Below are 17,415 nucleotides of genomic sequence, written 5' to 3' on the forward strand. Positions count from 1 at the left end.
ATAAACTGAAATATGTCAAGGTTAACAACAAGACTAATAAAGAGATTTAATTTACCTCAATCTGTTCCAGAAATTGCTGGTAATTGGGGATGATTATAACCAATCTTGTACCATCTGTATTGGAACAGAATGCTCACAATTTTTGTCACTCTCATAAATTTTAGATAAAATTTCAGAAAGTCCTATTTGGAAAATTTTACCATGGCTGGCCATTGAAAAGTTTCCTAGAATGCTTTATACTTCTTGGAGGGAGTGCCACACAGAAAAACCTGAAAAGTATTTAGAAAACTAAAAACCTTTGTTTCTTAGCAGTAAAAGAGAGTAGATTATTTCTTTACTTCACTGAAATACATTTATTCTACCTGTTTTCATTTCCTTGCCTTTCTGCTAAAAATGATTATTCTCTGCTATTTTTCTAAACTCAAGTATGATCTGAATCATTCAACTCAGACAGGCTTTCACTTCAACTACCTTTGAGTAGTATGCAAAGATATGAACAAATGAAGGTTCATATTAGACAGAAAATATTATCTAATTCACTGAATATCTAGTTGTTTCACAGAACTAATGGCCAAAGGAGTGCTCTTAGACATGATTTGAATTAAAATGCATTGATTTGTTATAAATAATTAATTCAATAATCAGTACATATTTCAGATGCATACTACATGCTAGGCTCTATATAGATTTAGGTTAAAAAGAGAATGCAAGAATCTTGGCCTCAAATCTACCTCCAGAGGTAAATTACAGAGAGAAATATATATAGGTCACTGCCACATTTTGGTAAAATAAGATTATGAGTAAAGACATCTGGAAGGACTCAAGTTGATAACAAGAGGACAGAGGCATTATCAAAGAAGATGGGGGAGAGGGGCATTACTTATTAAGCAAAATTGTACACTGGCCATGCTTCAGGCAATCTCCAAGAATTCTTTAAAATTAAAAACTATCTTACTTGGCTCACTGGGTAGCTTAAAATAATAGATTCATTTGGTAATAACATATATTGGTAGCTAAAATTTAATAAAGAGTTAATTATATGTTTTATAGAATTATCTATCATGATTATAGCCCAACTATATCTGAATAATATAATTAAAGGAAAAGGGATGTAGGTCAACTCCATTTCACTGTTTCATGTCATATTTCATTATGTTTAACATTTTGAATGAGAGTTACAAAATCATTTACAGGCTTTTTTAATATTTAAATTCACTTTCATTCTTTCCTTTCATCCTCGCTCTACTAGTTATTGTAAACCATTGCTTCAAATATAGAATTTTCCTAACTGCTGTGAGTACTACCTTTCTAAATGAAGTCTAAAGTCATGTAAACTCACTCACCTGGTGGGGGGTGGGGAGGAATTAAGTGAAACAAGAGAATGATTAACAGAAAATAATTACATATTTCATAATTAAGGATTAAATCACAAGGAAGTAGGCACCTAAAGAGCAAAAACCCATTAACTTAGAAGCTAAGAGATGGAGTTCTAGTGCAATTTCTAACAACTCCAAACAAAGTGTACATGGGCAAAACTTTATTATCAAATTATAGGCATCGGACTGTCAACCTTGGACATAATTTCAAGCATTAAAAAGAGATGACTCTAAAATGAGGCTTCTCTCCCTGGCTGTTATATCACTATCAACTGTGATTAGAGTCCTGAAATGGAAACTATTCTTGTCTCAGGCTCTTTCTCTCAGTTACAAAACATATTTTTTTGATAAATAGAATTGATTGACTGGGCTATTGGCAATTAGTCATCCTTCTGCATAAAAATCTTAAAAGTCATACCAAAAATGTGTTCCCTTCAAAACACATCAGCAAAAGGCATCAGCAAAGTGTGTGATAATTGCACATGTACTTGTGTACCTCACATTCTAAAAAGAGGGCTATCATGAATTGGAATTACTCAGGAAGTTCTTACTAATAAAATAGTGGCCCATCAACTGAAGTGATGAGCTATAACTCAGAAGGATAAATTGGGCTGATATTGATGGTGATCTTACGAGAGAAATGATCCTGATATTATAACCGGCAGTTGGGCATGAACAAAATACCTGAGCGGGAAACTAGAAACCATTGACAACTGACACTATTGGATATTACGGAGTGAATCTATTCTCCACTGTTCTATTGATATTATGGAGTTAATCTATTCTCCACTGTTCAGTTAGAAAGAAAAATAAAAATAAGAGGTAAATTATTTAGTTTGGAGCTCTGGTTTAATTCCTTTTTTAAAAAGTTAAAATATAATGTATTATTAGTTGCAGAGGTAGAGTTCAGTGATTGTCAGTTGTATATAACATGCACTGTTCATTACATCTTGTGCCATCTTTAAGGTCTGTGACGCAGTAACCCATCCCCCTCACTCCTCTCCCCTCCAAGAACCCCCAGTTTCTTTCCTGGGGTTAAGAATCTCTTACGGTGTGTTTCCTCTGATTTGATCTTGTTTTATTTTCTTCTCCCTTCCTCTACGCTCCTCTGTTTTGTTTCGTAAATTCCACTTATGAGTGAGATCATATGACAATTGTCTTTCTCTGATTGACTTATTTCACTTTGCCTAATACCGTCTAGTTCCATCCATGTCATGGCGAATGGCAAGATTTCGTTTTTTGATGGCTGAGTAATATTCCATTACACACACACACACACACACACACACACACACACACACACACACATACCACTTCTTTATCTATTCCTCTGTTGATAAACCTCTGGGCTCTTTCCACAGTTTGTTTATTGTGGACATTGATGCTATAAACTTTGGGGTACACCCTCAGATCTCTACATTTGTATCCTTGGGGTAAAAACCTAGTAGTGCAATTGCTGGGTATTAAGGTAGCTCTATTTTTCATTTCTTGAGGAAACTCCATGCTGTTTTCCAGAGTGGCTGCATCAGCGTACATTCCCACCAACAGTTTAAGGGGGTTCACCTTTCTCTGCATCCTCACCAACATCTGTTGTTTCCTGACTTGTTAATTTTAACCATTCTGACTGGCGTGAGGTGGTATCCCATTCTGGTTTTGATTTCTATTTCCCTGATGCCAAAAGAGGTTGAGCATTTTTTTTTCACGTTGTCTATTGGCCCTTTGTATGTCTTCTTTGAGAAATGTCTGTTCATGTCTTCTGCCCATTTCTTGACTGGATTATTTGTTTTTTGGGTGTTGAGTTTGATAAATTCCTTATAGATTTGGGTACTAGACCTCTATCTGATAAAACATTTGCATATATCTTCTCCCATTCTGTTGGTTGTCTTTTGGTTTTATCGATTCTTTCCCTTGCTGTGCAAAAGATTTTTATCTTGATGAAATCCCCATAGTTCATTTTTGCCTTTGTTTCCCTTGCCTTTAGAGACATGTATATCAAGAAATTTTTGCAGCCGAAGCCACAGAGATTGCTGCTTGTGTTCTTCTCTTTGAGTTTGATGGATTACGGACACAAGTAGGCCCTTCCTCCATTTTGAATTTATTTTGTGTAGGAAAGTGGTCCAGTTTCAGTCTTCTGAATATCAATGTCCAATTTTCAAAACATCATTTGTTGAAGAGACTGTCCTTTTTCCATTGGATATTCTTTCCTGCTATGTCAAAGATTAGCAGACCATAGAGTTGAGGGTCCATTTCTGGGTTCTCTATCTATTCCATTGGTTCTATGTGTCTCTTTTTGTGTTGGTACTATATGGTCTTCATGATTATATCTTGGTAATAGAGCATGAAGTCCAGAAATGTGAGGCATCCGCCTTTCTTTTTCCCTTTCAACATTCCTTTGGCTATTCAAGGTCTTTTCTGGTTCCATACAAATTTTAGGATTGTTTGTTCCAGCTCTATGACTAAAATTGATATTATTTTGATAGGGATTGCATTAAATGTGTAGAGTGGTCTAGGAAGCATAGACATTTTACCAGTATTAGTTCTTCCAATCCATGAGCATGGAATGTTTTTCCATGTCTCTGTGTCTTCCTCAACTTCTTTCAGAGTGTTCTATAGTTTTCAGAGTACAGACACTTTCCCCTTTGGTTAGATTTATTCCTGGGTATCTTCTGGTTTTGGGTGCACTTGTAAATGGGATCGACTCCTTAATTCCTTTTTCTTCTCTCTTATTGTTTGACTATAGAAATGAAACTGATTCCTGTGCATTGATTTTATATCCTGCCACTTTGCTGAATTGCTCTATAAGTTCTAACACTCTTGGGTGAAGTCTTTGGGGTTTCCCACATAAAGTATCATGTCATCCAGAAAGGTGATTTCATTAATGAGTTCTTCTTTGCCAATTTGAATCATTTTATTTCTTTTTATTGTCTGATTGCTGAGGCTAGGACTTCTAGTACTATGTTGAACAACAGTGGTGAGAGTGGACATCCCCATAGTTTCCTTTCCTAAGGGGAAAAGCTCTCAGTTTTTCCCCATTGATAATGATAATCTCTGTGGATTTTTTGTAAATGGCCTTTATGATATTGAAGCATGTTCTTTCTATCCCTATGGTGAGGAGGGTTTTAATCAAGAAAGGATGCTGCACTTTGTCAAATACTTTTTCTGGTTGTTGTGGTTTTTTTCTTTTCTTCTTTCTTTCTTTCTTTCTTTCTTTCTTTCTTTCTTTCTTTCTTTCTTTCTTTCTTTTTTTCTGATGTTGAACCACACTTGTTTCTCCAGGAATAAATCCTACTTTGTTGTGATTAATAATTCTTTTAAGGTCCTGTTGGATCCTATTGGCTAGTATCTTGGTGAGAATTTTGGCAACCATGTTCATCGGGGTTATTGGTCTACAATTGCCTTTTTGGTGGGGTCTTGTTGGTTTGGGGATCAGGGTAATGTTGGCCTCATAGGAAGAATTGGGAAGTTTTCCTTCCATTTCTATTTTTTGAGACATTTTCAGAATAAGAGATATGAATTCTTCTTTAAATATTTGGTAGATTTCTCTTGGGAAGCCATCTGTCCCTGGACTCTTGTTTGTTGGGAGATTTTTTTATTACTGCTTCAATTTCCTTGCTAGTTATGGCTCTGTTCAGATTTTCTATATGTTCCTCTTTCTGTTTTGGTAGTTTATATGTTTCTAGGAATGCATCTGTTTCTTCTACATTGCCTAGTTTGTTGGCATATAGTTGCTCATAGTATGTTCTTATAATTGTCTGCATTTCCTTGGTGTTGGTTGTGATCTCTCCTCTTTTATTCATGATTTTATTAATTTGGGTCATTTTTCTTCTTTTTGATAAGTCTGGATAGGGTTTTATTGATCTTACTAGTTCCCTTAAAAAAACAGCTCTTAGTTTAGTTGATCTGTTCTACTGTTCTTTTGTTTCTATGTCTATTTCCTCGTTGAACCATTCATTCTTTAGTAGGATGCTCTTTAACCACCATGTATTTGGGTTCCTTCCAAATTTACTCTTGTGATTGAATTCAAGTTTTAAAGCACAGTGGTCCGAAAATTTGCGGAGAATAATCTCAGTCTTTTGGTACCTGTTGAGACCTGATTTGTGACCCAGAATGTGACCTATTCTGGAGAAAACTCCATGTGTACTCGAGAAGAAAATGTATTCTGTTCCTTTAGGATAGAGGGCTATCCTGAATATATCTGAGAAGTTCATCTGGTCCAAAGTTCCATTCAAAGCACTTGTTTCCTTGTTGATCTTCTGCTTAGATGATCTGTCCATTGCTGTGAGTTGGGTGTTAAAGTATCTTATTATTATTGTGTTATTATCAATGCATTTCTTTAATTTTGTTATCAATTGGTTTATCTATTTGGCTACTCTCATGTTAAGGGCATACATATTTACAGTTGCTAGATCTTCTTGTTGGATAGACTCTTATTATGCTTTAGTGTCCTTCATCTCTTATTAAACTCTTTGGTTTAAAATTTAATTTGTCCTCTTTAAGGATTGCTACCCTAGCATGATAAACAGTTCTCCAGCCCCTCAAATTCAATATGGAGGTCTAAAATGAGTTTCTGGTAAACAACATATGGATGGGTCTTGCCTGTTTATCTAGTCTGCTACCTTGTGTCTTTTGACTGGAACATTTAGCCCATTTAATAGAGCAACTATTAAATGTTATGAACTATTAAATGATATGAATTTTGTGCCACTGTATTACCTGTAAAGTTATTGTTTCTGTATATGGTCTCTTTTCCTTTCTAGTCTCTGTTCCTTTTGGGCTCTCTCTTTGCTTAAAGTATTTCCTTTAATACTTTTTGCAGGGCTGGTTTAGTGATCACATTCTTTGCATTTCTGTTTGTCCTAAAAGCTCTTTTCCTCTCCTTCTGTCTTGAATGACAGCCTTGCTGGATAAAGTATTCTTGGCTGCATATTTTTCTCATTTAGCACCCTGAATTTATCATACCAGTACTTTGCCACAGGTCTCTGTAGACAGGTCTGCTGCCAGCCTTATGTTTCTACCCTTGTAGGTTATGGACTTCTTGTTCTGTGCTGTTTGCAGGATTTTCTCTTTCTCTCTGTGATTTTTAAGTTTCAGTATTATATGTCAGGTTGTTGACCTGCTTTTATTGATCTTGAGGGGTGTTCTCTGTGTCTCCTAGATTTTGATGTCTGCTTCCTTCCCCAGATTAGGGAAGTTCTCCACTATAATTTGCTGCAATATACCTTATGCCCCCTCTTTCCTCTTCTTCTGGATCCGAATTATTCTGATATTGTTTTGCTTTATGATATCATTTATCTCTCAAATTCTCCCCCTGCCATGATCCAGTAGTTGTTAATCTCTCATTTTCTCGGCTTCTTTATTCTCCAATATTTGGACACTATGTCATTAATTTTCTCTTCTGCCTTGTCCATCCTAGCAGTTAGAGCCTCCATTTTTTATTGCATGTCATTAATAACCTTTTTCTTATTTTGACCTGATTACAGTTCCTTTATTTCTCCAAAAATATCTTCTGTTTTTCTCAACCTCAGCTAGTATCTTTAAAATTGTTGTTTTGAATTTTAGTTCTGACATCTTGCTTATATACATATTGATTAAGTCCCTGGCAGTCAGTACAGCCTCTTGTTCTTTTTTTGAGGGGTGTGTTCTTCCATTTTGTCATTCTGTCCAGAGAATAGATAAATGAGAGAACAAAATACGGAAATAGCAACAACCCCAGAAAATTTTACACTAAACAGATCAGGAGAGATCAGAAACAAACAAAAAAAAAAAGAGAGGGAGACTATAATATAAAGAGGTAAATAGAACAGAACAATACACTAGATCTTGGATGTATTTTGATCTCTTTCATAGAAGAAAGTAAAACCCAAATTTATAAAGAAAAATTATATACATATATATATATAGAGAGAGAGACAGACAGACAGACAGACAGAGACAGAGAGAAAGGAAGCCAAAAATGAAGAAAATAAATGTAAATGTAAAAATGAAAATTAAAAAAACTTTAAAAATGTTGAAAAAACTAAAAAATTAGTTGAAAAGGGAAAAAAAATTATTGAAAGACTAAAGAATCATGAGAAAAATCCATGAACTCTATACAGTATTTTCTCCCAGTCATAGAGTTTCAGAGTCCTGTGTAATGGGTAAACCTGCTATTGGTTAGAAGTTTCTGCTGGTCTTCTGGGGGAGGAGGCTGTTGTGCTGCTTCCCAAGTGTCCTTGCCACCAGTGGACTGCACAGCCCTTGCCAGGGGACCAGGCTCAGTTTAAGTAGCTTTGGATATCTGGAGCAGGTGGGGGGAATGAACATGGTGGCACCTCAATCTCTAGCTTGGGAGCTTAAAGTTCATACCTTCTACTCTTCAGTGAGCCCTCACAGGAAAACAGTTAATCACTCTTGTCTCCTTGGTTTCTGTTCGCTGGCTGTGTTTACCCAGCCTGTGACCAAGCATCTTTATCTCTAACACATGACCCTGTTTTGAGTCTCCAAACTTTGCAGACTCCTGTGGCATGCAACTGTGCTGTTCTCTGAGGGGAGGGAGGGAGATCTGGGCCATGATTCTGCTGCTTGCTGGATTCTACTTGTAGAGTGGTCACCTGACCATGCTGTGATGAATGGTTTATGGCAACACAGAGTTGCAAGCCCACTCCTGGTCTTGCTGATTGTGTCTGCTTCCCCTCTCTCTTGCCTGGGAACTCTACCACACTCATGCACAATTTTTTCTGTGACTCCAGGGATCCTGAGACCATACTGTTCCCCTTTGGATTCCACCCCTCTTTGCCACCTGAGTGCCTTTCAAAACAGGAAGACCACCCCCCACCAGAGCAGACTTCCAAAAGTTACAATTTTGTGCTCCTTTGGAAGCAAGCTGATAGAGGCTCCCACTACCCACAGTTTGTCTGTACATATATTGTTTCAGATTCACGTCTCCACATATCCTACCTTGCAAAAAGTGGTTGCTTTTCTATTTGTAGAATTGCAACAATTCTTTTTTTAGGTCCCCAGTTGAGTTCACTGGAGTTCAGAATTATTTGATAGATATCTAGCTGAATTCTAGGGACCAGATGAATCTAGGGCCCCTACTCCTCCACCATCTTCCTCCTCTAGCCCTTCATTTATTTTCTGTCAGAAAATAAACTTACATATAGTTAACTATGTTTTCCTTTCTTTTTCTCTCTTTTTTTTTATTCCATATTGTTGCATTAATGCTCCCTTTCATTTCACATCAGAAGCCCCATTATTCTAGGAGACCTAAACATATTTTTCCCTTAGCAGCTTATCTGTATATTGGTGATGAGGTTTTCTTATTTAACTTATAGGCTAGTCCTCCCACCCAATCCAGGAAGATCCACTACTTACGTGAGTCTCTGAGGAAAGCTGAAATTTGGTGAATTCAAACATTTTGGGATTTTGAATTTCCTCATCCATACCTACTTAATTTTAAATTTCTCAGAGAAGGTGGGCTTCATGGCAAGCCCACCAAATCTTTATGTAAGGTAAGATTATTATGTTGAAAGATTTTTGTATTCCGTATGATATGACTCCTGATTTTCCTTTAAAGATTACCACCTTAGTAACAGAGACATGATACTGAACATCTTTAGTTGGTCACTTTATTTCCATTTTCCATGTCAGAAGGGATCTTAAGATACAAAAAGGTGGTTTTGGCATTTTATTGAGAAATTAAACTGAAAAACTGCATGATTGAAATACATCTCAAAATATTATTTCTATAGAATGGATAATGGATCAAAGTGACAGGAAAGTAGAGCCACAAAAATTACTAAGGAGACGGCTGTAATCTTCCTAAACAAGCTGATGGAGTTATAAACACAGGCAATTATCATAATGGTAGAGAAATAAGCATGTTTTCCTCAGACACTTTGGGGAAAGTTCCACATTATTAATGAGTGAAAGGAAATAAGAGTTGAGGGAAAGTAAGGAAATAAGGAAGTCTCCTGGATTTCCATTTTGAATGTTTCTTTGATAGTGATGGTTTCTAATGATATAGGAAACACATAAAGTTAGAATTTGTTTAAAATTAATACAATGAGCTCTATTTTTTGAATATTTACTTAGAGGAATAATCCCACTTGGTAGGATTTACGAGTAGAATTTTCTAGAAGTCATTGGATAATATAGGCCTCAAGCTTATCAAACAGAAAACGAAATATTGAGGGTCATTGGCATTAAGTAGAGTTCATGAGAATGAGAAAAAATATCCAAATTTTGATTAATTTTTTTATCAACCTGAAAACAAGTTCCTTTTGAAATGAAAAAGAAATTTATATTATATCACATTCCTAAATCTTCCAAGGAAAATATGTAGAATGCCAGGGATGTTGGAAGGAAATGATATTGAGAAACAGAAGAACTATTTAACTATCAATAGAGAGTAAGGAGGAAAATCTTCATTAACTTGTACTGTGAGAATATTAACCAAATCTTTTTAAGTTGTTTGCAGAATAAAAGAGGTTCTCAGAATTCTTGATTTTTATTTCTAGTAAAATGTATGTTGCTTATATGTGGAGCATAACAAATAACACGGAGGCCATGGGGAGATGGAGAAGGGAGTTGAGGGAAATTGGAAGGGTAGATGAACCATGAGAGACTATGGACTCTGAAAAACAATCTGAGGGTTTTGAAGGTGTGGGGGGTGGGAGGGTGGGAGAGCCTGGTGGTGGGTATTATGGAGGGCACCTATTGCATGGAGCACTGGGTGTGGTGTGTAAACAATGAATTCTGTTACGCTGAAAAGAAATTAAATAAAGAAATTAAAAAAAATAAAGTTCACTGTTTCATTTGAATTTCACTGCTAAATTCTACTGCTTTCCAAAATAAATTTTATGTAGAATGAAAAAAAAATGTATGTTGATGAAATTTCACTTTAGGATTATAAATGCCCTTTTTCTTGCCAATCAAGTTACAGCTGCAAACCAAGATCTATTAAGACTTAATATAATCAACCAATTTCTAACTAGAGCTATCAAAAGAGAGGTGACAATTTCTCTGGCTCTCTAGATAATCTCCTATTCTAAATAATTTATCATTGACTTTCCACTTTTACACACACACACACACACACACACACAGCCACATAATTTCACAAAATAATCTCAGATAAAATGAGGAAGAGTGAAGAGAGGGTAAATTATTCCCTTACAAGTTCAGTTTACCTCTTGATAAGAAGTTTGTGCAGCATGAATAGCAGTCATGCTTATGGTGGTTTTGTGAGATTAGCACTGGATACAGAGATTGAAAAGCAATGAAGGGACAAAAACACTAAATCAAAGGTATACACACACCTCTATATTTATAGCAGCATTAATTACAATAGCCAAGATATGGAAGCAGTGCAAGTGTCCTCTGATGGGTGAATGGATAAAAATGTGGTACATACATACAATGGAATATTATTCAGCCATAAAAGGAATAAAATCTTGCCATTTGCAATGACATGGGTGGTGCTAGAGAGCACAATTCTAAGTCCAATAAGAGAAAGACAAAGAACATATGATTTCACTCATATGTGAAATTTAAGAAACAAAACAAATGAATAAAGGGAAAAAAAGAGGGAGCAAGACAAACCAAGAAACAGACTTTTAATTATAGCAAGTGATGGTGACCAGAGGAGAGGTGGGCTGGGAGATGAGTTAAATAGGTGATGGGGATTGAAGAATGCACTTGTCATGTTGAGCACTGGGTGATGTATGGAATTGTTGAATTGTTATATTGTATACCTGAAACTAATATATCAATATATGTTAATTACCAAGAATTAAATATAAAAACAAGGGGCACCTGGGTTGCTCAGTGGGTTAGGCCTCTGCCTTCTGCCCAGGTCGTGATCTCAGGGTCCTGAGATCGAGCTCCGCATTGGGCTCTCTGCTTGGCAGGGCACCTACTTCCCCCTCTCTCTCTGCCTACCTCTCTGCCTACTTGTGATTTCTCTCTCTGTGTCAAATAAATAAATTTTAAAAAATAAAATAAAACAAGAAAAAAGCAATGAGGAGTCCTCTGACCAAGAACTCAATGAATTTAGTATACATATAAATATATAAGTATATATTTATGTATATAAACACACACACACACACACACACATATATATAAAACATCATTCAAACTTCATATATTTGGGGACATGAATCAATATAAATATTAAGACAATAATTTCTGAGATGTCTGAAATACTCCACTAATATTAACAAAGCTAAAAGTGCAAGTTTACTCTCAAATTTGATGTCACCTCTTCTCTGATCACTTAATAGCCTTTAATTTGGGAACATGGTGATTTCAGAGATGCCACAAAAGTTTTCACTGACGATACATGACACATGTCTAGAGGATATTATTCTTATACAATATGATGTGACTGGCCCAACCCCAGAGTTTGCAGTGGTCAACTTGCATAACTACAAATGGCAGGGGTTTACTTTACAGAGACAACTAATATCAGTTCTGTACTGAGTCTCAAATTAAGGATATGTAACTCATGTCCATTGAATTGGGAGCTTTTATACATCAGGAGGAGAGACAATCACTGTCCCCTAAAAGTAGTTTATAATTTCTGAGGCAGTTTAAATATGGTATCTCCTTTTATGACGTATCACTATATATCATAATTCTAATAAATGTTTTCCTAGTCCTATCAATAAGGGATGACTTAAGCATTGAGAAAGTTACCAGGGAAACCATATTTTTTAAAAGAGCCGGTAACACAGTAATAATTTATTAGATATAAATTGTTACGATAGTAATCTCAGAAACCCAATTCAGACCCATTTCAAGGATTTCTTTTGAGGTATATTTTTACAAGTTTGCAAATCACTCAGTTTTTAATAAAATTTAAGCCTGGTAAGTAACAGTGTCAATCATCATGAAAACTGTTTTTTCTTATTACCTTTTGTATAAAGGCTTGGTTCCATGGCTATTCAGTAATTGATGATTAGGTACTTAAGGAATAAGTTTTACATATGTATATACTTCTTTCTAAAGAGCCTGGATGGCAAAAAGAGAGAAGGAGAGAGAGAGACTGGTTGGCTCTACGTGTCGGGTAAAAACAATCTAACCACGTCTCTGCCAATTTTCTTGAATCTTGATTTTACAAGTGCAAGTGAACTTTATTTTATTCCCTATGATGCTACATCTTTGTAATACAAAGAATTTTTTCTCTGCAGGAAATAGAAGAATTTGTGCAGAACTCAGATGATAATCATATTCTGGTGTTTTCCTCTGGGTATAGTGACTCAAAATCTCTCAAAAGAAAAGCACAACCTCATTGCCTCAACCTATGCCCAGATTCCACAGAAGATAAGTATAACCTTTGATTCTGCTGAACAGCTATTTACCAATGGAAAGAGAGTGTGACTAATGGTGTCTTTCCATTTAAAGGCTAAATCTCCTTTTATATGTAACATAAAAGAGAAAGTATTAGTAAAAATTGTAAAACATTACAATAACATGTGTAGGCACACTTGAGCCCTGCCTACTGAGCCTTGCCATTAGTATGGAAACATATCTTTTTGGAATCATTTGTTTTTACTAAAATAGAGAGGAAAACATTAAGCACACTGTTCATGTTTTAGTATTTGAAATCTTAAGGCCTGGACTGACTTCTCCCTAAATAGACCTGAAGTACATTCACTTCAAGGACAAGGAAAAGGTAGAAGTGGCATAACAAAGAGAGAGCTAAATCATGCTCAAAAATATCTTCCACATCTTTGGTTGTATTAGGATTTGATCCATTGCAGTTGAGCACAAAAACAGAAGCCTACATTCATATAGTCTTTCTAATTAATTAGCACTTTCAAGAATGAAAAGGTAATTGAAATGCTAATTATAAACAAGATAATTTGTTGAACAATGGAATATCAGCAAACCCACTATGTCATTCTTACCTAAAATTAAAAGACAAAAAAGAAAAAGAAAAAAAGATGTAAAAGGAAGTAGGAAGAAAAGGAGTGGGGAAAGATAACCAATCTGAAAGATGGTAGCTACACTTACGGTGAGCATAGCATAAGGTATAAATTTGTCAAATCATGATGTTATACAGCTAAAACTAATGTAACATTGTGTGTCAACTCTACTTTGATTAATAAATAAGTGATAACAGAAAAAAATATACTTAATAGATGACTGATGCAAGCACTTTTTAAAAAGTGGTGGTTGTAAACAGTCCCATTCTGTCTTTCAGTGCTTACATCTCTATATTCTTCTCTCAATTGTCACCTAAAGCAGGGTGGGTGCATAACCTGCAAAAACTCTACAATCTTAAAATGTCATTATCCTATGAATTGTGAAATATATGCAGTGTCTTCAACAGATTTTATGGAGATACAAAGAAAAGAAACTGACCACATTAGGAACAAATACTCAGCTCCATGACTGGATACCCTAGAATAATCTTCATAAGATTATGGAGAATTAAAGCTATAGAGTTAAAGGATGAATAAGATGAATAATTGTTTAACGATAAATTCAACTAATATTATGCTTTTGTAGACAATACTGTCCCTTTCAGTGACTTATCCTATAGGTTTTCCCATTCTGTCTCTAAAATCCTGTTATCCTATTATAATGAAATCTTCACCCACTGCTAACTCTAACCCCAAACTAGGTCATCCCCAAACCAAAACGTTTCTCATTCATGGTGGAATAAATGGGATCTATGAAGCTGTTTGTCATGGGGTCCCTTTGTGGGGGTTCCCATGTTTCCTGATCAGCATAATAACATCCTCCATATGAAGATCAAAGGAGCTGCTATGGAGGGGAACATCAGTACAATGCAAGTGCAGAGCTTCTCAGTGCTTTGAGAACAGTCATTAATGATCCTTCATAAGTACTAGTGTTTTCTAGGGGATTATCATTGGTTGTGTTGTGCGCCATATGAGAAAATATTAGCAGTCATGCTTAAAGATCTTTCAGTGGATCTTTTCCCACAATTTTGGGTCATCACTAACTTGATCTTGGAAATATCCTGGAAGTGATATTTCATATAGTACCAAACTTCCTTCTTGGGAAAAAATAGGCTTGAATTATTAACAGGTATATTCTGATTTTTTCTGTGTCTGCGTTTAACCATATTCTGTTAATAATACATTTCTTTCTCAATTTCCCCACTATAGTTGTTAAAATAGTATGCAAAGACCAGAGTTCATATAACAAGAATATCTATGGACCTAAGATTGTTTAATTTTTAGAATGCATATCCAAGACCAACTTTAACAAAAATTTATTAATTTCTTTCTTTGTATTTGCCTTCCAAATAGATGTTACAAATAGAATGCCCAAAGTTTATCCAGGATTCACCACGATCAACTTATAAATCCTCTCAATAGAGCAGACCTCTGGTTTGAGTTTATCATGTACCACAAAGGAGCCAAGCACCTGTGCCCAGCTGCTCACAACCTCACCTGGTTCCAGTACCACTCTTTGGATGTGATTGGGTTCCTGCTGGCCTTTGTGGCAACTGCTATATTCTTGGTCACAAAATGTTGGTTTTCTTTTAAAAAATTTGGTAAAAACAGGAAAGAAGAAAATGAGGGAATAGAGTCTTGCAAATTTGTCAAGGGCCTGAGTGGACAATCCTGTTCATTCCAGACACAGAGAGCTGAATGAGAATGCAACGCTCCCTTCCTGTTTTCAAACATCCCATTCCTGTATTGTAGGTTAAAGAAAAGCTGAGAATTCAACATGACCACTAACAAGTGAACATGTCTGTCTTCCTTGGTCTTTTCCCAAATATCTCTTTTTAAAAGATTTTATTTATTTATTTGAGAGAAAGAGAAAGAGAGATTAAGAGGGCACATGTGGGGGAAGGGGCAGAGAGAGAGGGACAAGCAGACTCTCCACTGTCAGGATGGCTAAAATTAACAACACAAGAAACAAAAGGAGTTGGTGAGGATGCAGAGAAAGGGGAAAACTCTTGCATTGTTGGTGGGAATGCAAACTGGTGCAGCCACTCTGGAAAACAGTATGGAGTTTCCTCAACAAGCTAGAAAATAGAAATACCCTATAATTCAGTAATTGCACTGCTAGGTATTTACTCAAAGGATACAAAAATTACAGATTTTAAGGGAACACACTGCACCCTGTGGTTATAGCAGCATTAGCAACAAGAGCCAAAGTATCCAAAAGTCCATCTGCTGAGTGGATAAAGAAGTAGTGGTATATATATCTATATCTAAAGATAGATAGATATACATATACACATATACATACCTATATATAGGTAGATATAGATATGATATAGATATATAGAAATCTATATATAGATATAGATATAAATATAGATATAATATGGATGATATAGATATAGATATATATAACTCAGCCATGCAAAACAATAAAATCTTGCCATTTGCAATGGTGTGGATGGAGCTAGAGTGTATTATGCTTGATGAAATAAGTGAAAGAAAGACAAATACCATATGGTTTCACTCATATGTGGAATTTAAGAAAACAGATGAACATATGGCAGGGGGAGAAATGAGAAAGGGAAATAAACCATAAGAGACTTTTAACTATGGAGAACAAACTAAGGGTTGATGGAGGGAGACAGGTGGGGATAAGCTAGATGGGTAAAGGGTACTAGTATGGAGGGCACTTGTTAGGATGAGCACTGGGTGTTATATGTAGAGTAATGAATCACTGAATTCCAATCCTGCAATCAATACACAGTGTGCTAATTAACTAGAATTTAAATGAAGATTTAAAAAAAAAAGCTCAAAGAAAGTTGATATGGATGGAGGGAGAAAGTAGAGTAATAAGTTTAAAATACTAGTCAGGATCACTGGGGGGCCATTTCAGAGAATATAGATTTTAACATATATAAAAGAGAAAGTTATTGAAGTATTTTACTAAATACTGGCATCCTCTGAAATAGACTTTTTGGAAATCTGGAACTTTTATTTGTAGAAACTTGGTTACAGCAGTGTGAAAATGATGGTAGGGGTATTAGAAGGTTATTGCAGGAAATCCAAATTGGATATGAAAATGGCTGGGATTAAAGTCATAGAAAAGACTGACAAAGATTAGATCGATATACAATGTGGGAGTAGAATTCATAGAATGGTGATCAACTGAATAATTGCTCAATCCTATTTTTATTAGCCAAATTCTTATGATATTGAAATAACCTTTTAAGCAAAAGGATTATAGATGAAGTCATTGTCCTAAATATCATTGGATCCAATTCTACATGAGGTAGTGGCTTCCAGGTGTGGGGAGCAAGCAAAAAAAAAAAAAAAAAATGGAATTTTACATTATAAATAGTCTTGTAAAAGAAAGCAATGAAATTAGAATTGGATGTGCAGGAAGGAAGAATAAGATTATCAAGTTATCTTTTACAAGACTTGCCTTTTCTATTCTTTCTCATTTCACTATAACATGAATCTGATCTAGAATCAGAACTTGAATTCATATCTGTAGTAAAAGCAAAAGAAAAAGTTTATTCTTTTTCTCTTAAACATAGACATGACTTAGCCAAAATGGCACTAAATTTAGCATAAGACTGTTTGGAATTAAATGTTCTCCCTGCCCTAATGCACAAAATCTGATTTTAGCAAGAGGTGATTTCTCCTCCTGCATTTCCTAGCAGTGTTGTCATGAGAGGAATACTAGAAAGACTATTCTGTTCAAATGAACATTGAATAAAACCAAAGAAAAATTTATCCAAAAAAATCCAGTCAATTGAATATGCATCACATGGTGATGGATTTTCTTAAGATCATTTAGGAATTATTCTCAATTTGTGTTTAAGCGTTTTTATTTTCATATCCTCTAAAAGAAAAACTAACTCATTTTGTTGAGTTATTGATTTTTTTAACAAATCACCTGCATTTGATTTTAACAAATAAACAAAATATGTACTTCAAAGTTCAGCTCAACCTGCTATGAATTGATTGAGAGCACTAAGGAAGAGATTTGTGGGATTGTAAACTTGGTTTCAGCCCAGGTTTAGTTAGAGCAAGAGCTGATCATGATGACTATGAAAGGCTTCTATGTTCTTTTCATGCTGCATCTGTGTTTCTTTGGCTCTGGA

At 35.4% G+C, this 17,415-nt stretch overlaps 1 pseudogene; it reads left to right on the forward strand.

Annotated features, from left to right (window-relative positions):
• Window positions 1-14,922, forward strand: part of LOC111148943 — a 55,024-nt pseudogene extending 40,102 nt beyond the window's left edge.
• The last annotated feature ends 2,493 nt before the right edge of the window (window positions 14,923-17,415 follow it).

The sequence above is a fragment of the Enhydra lutris genome, unplaced genomic scaffold (assembly GCF_002288905.1).
Source record: "Enhydra lutris kenyoni isolate GAN:26980312 unplaced genomic scaffold, ASM228890v2 scaffoldscaffold21, whole genome shotgun sequence".
In the NCBI taxonomy this organism is placed as follows: Eukaryota; Metazoa; Chordata; class Mammalia; order Carnivora; family Mustelidae; genus Enhydra; species Enhydra lutris.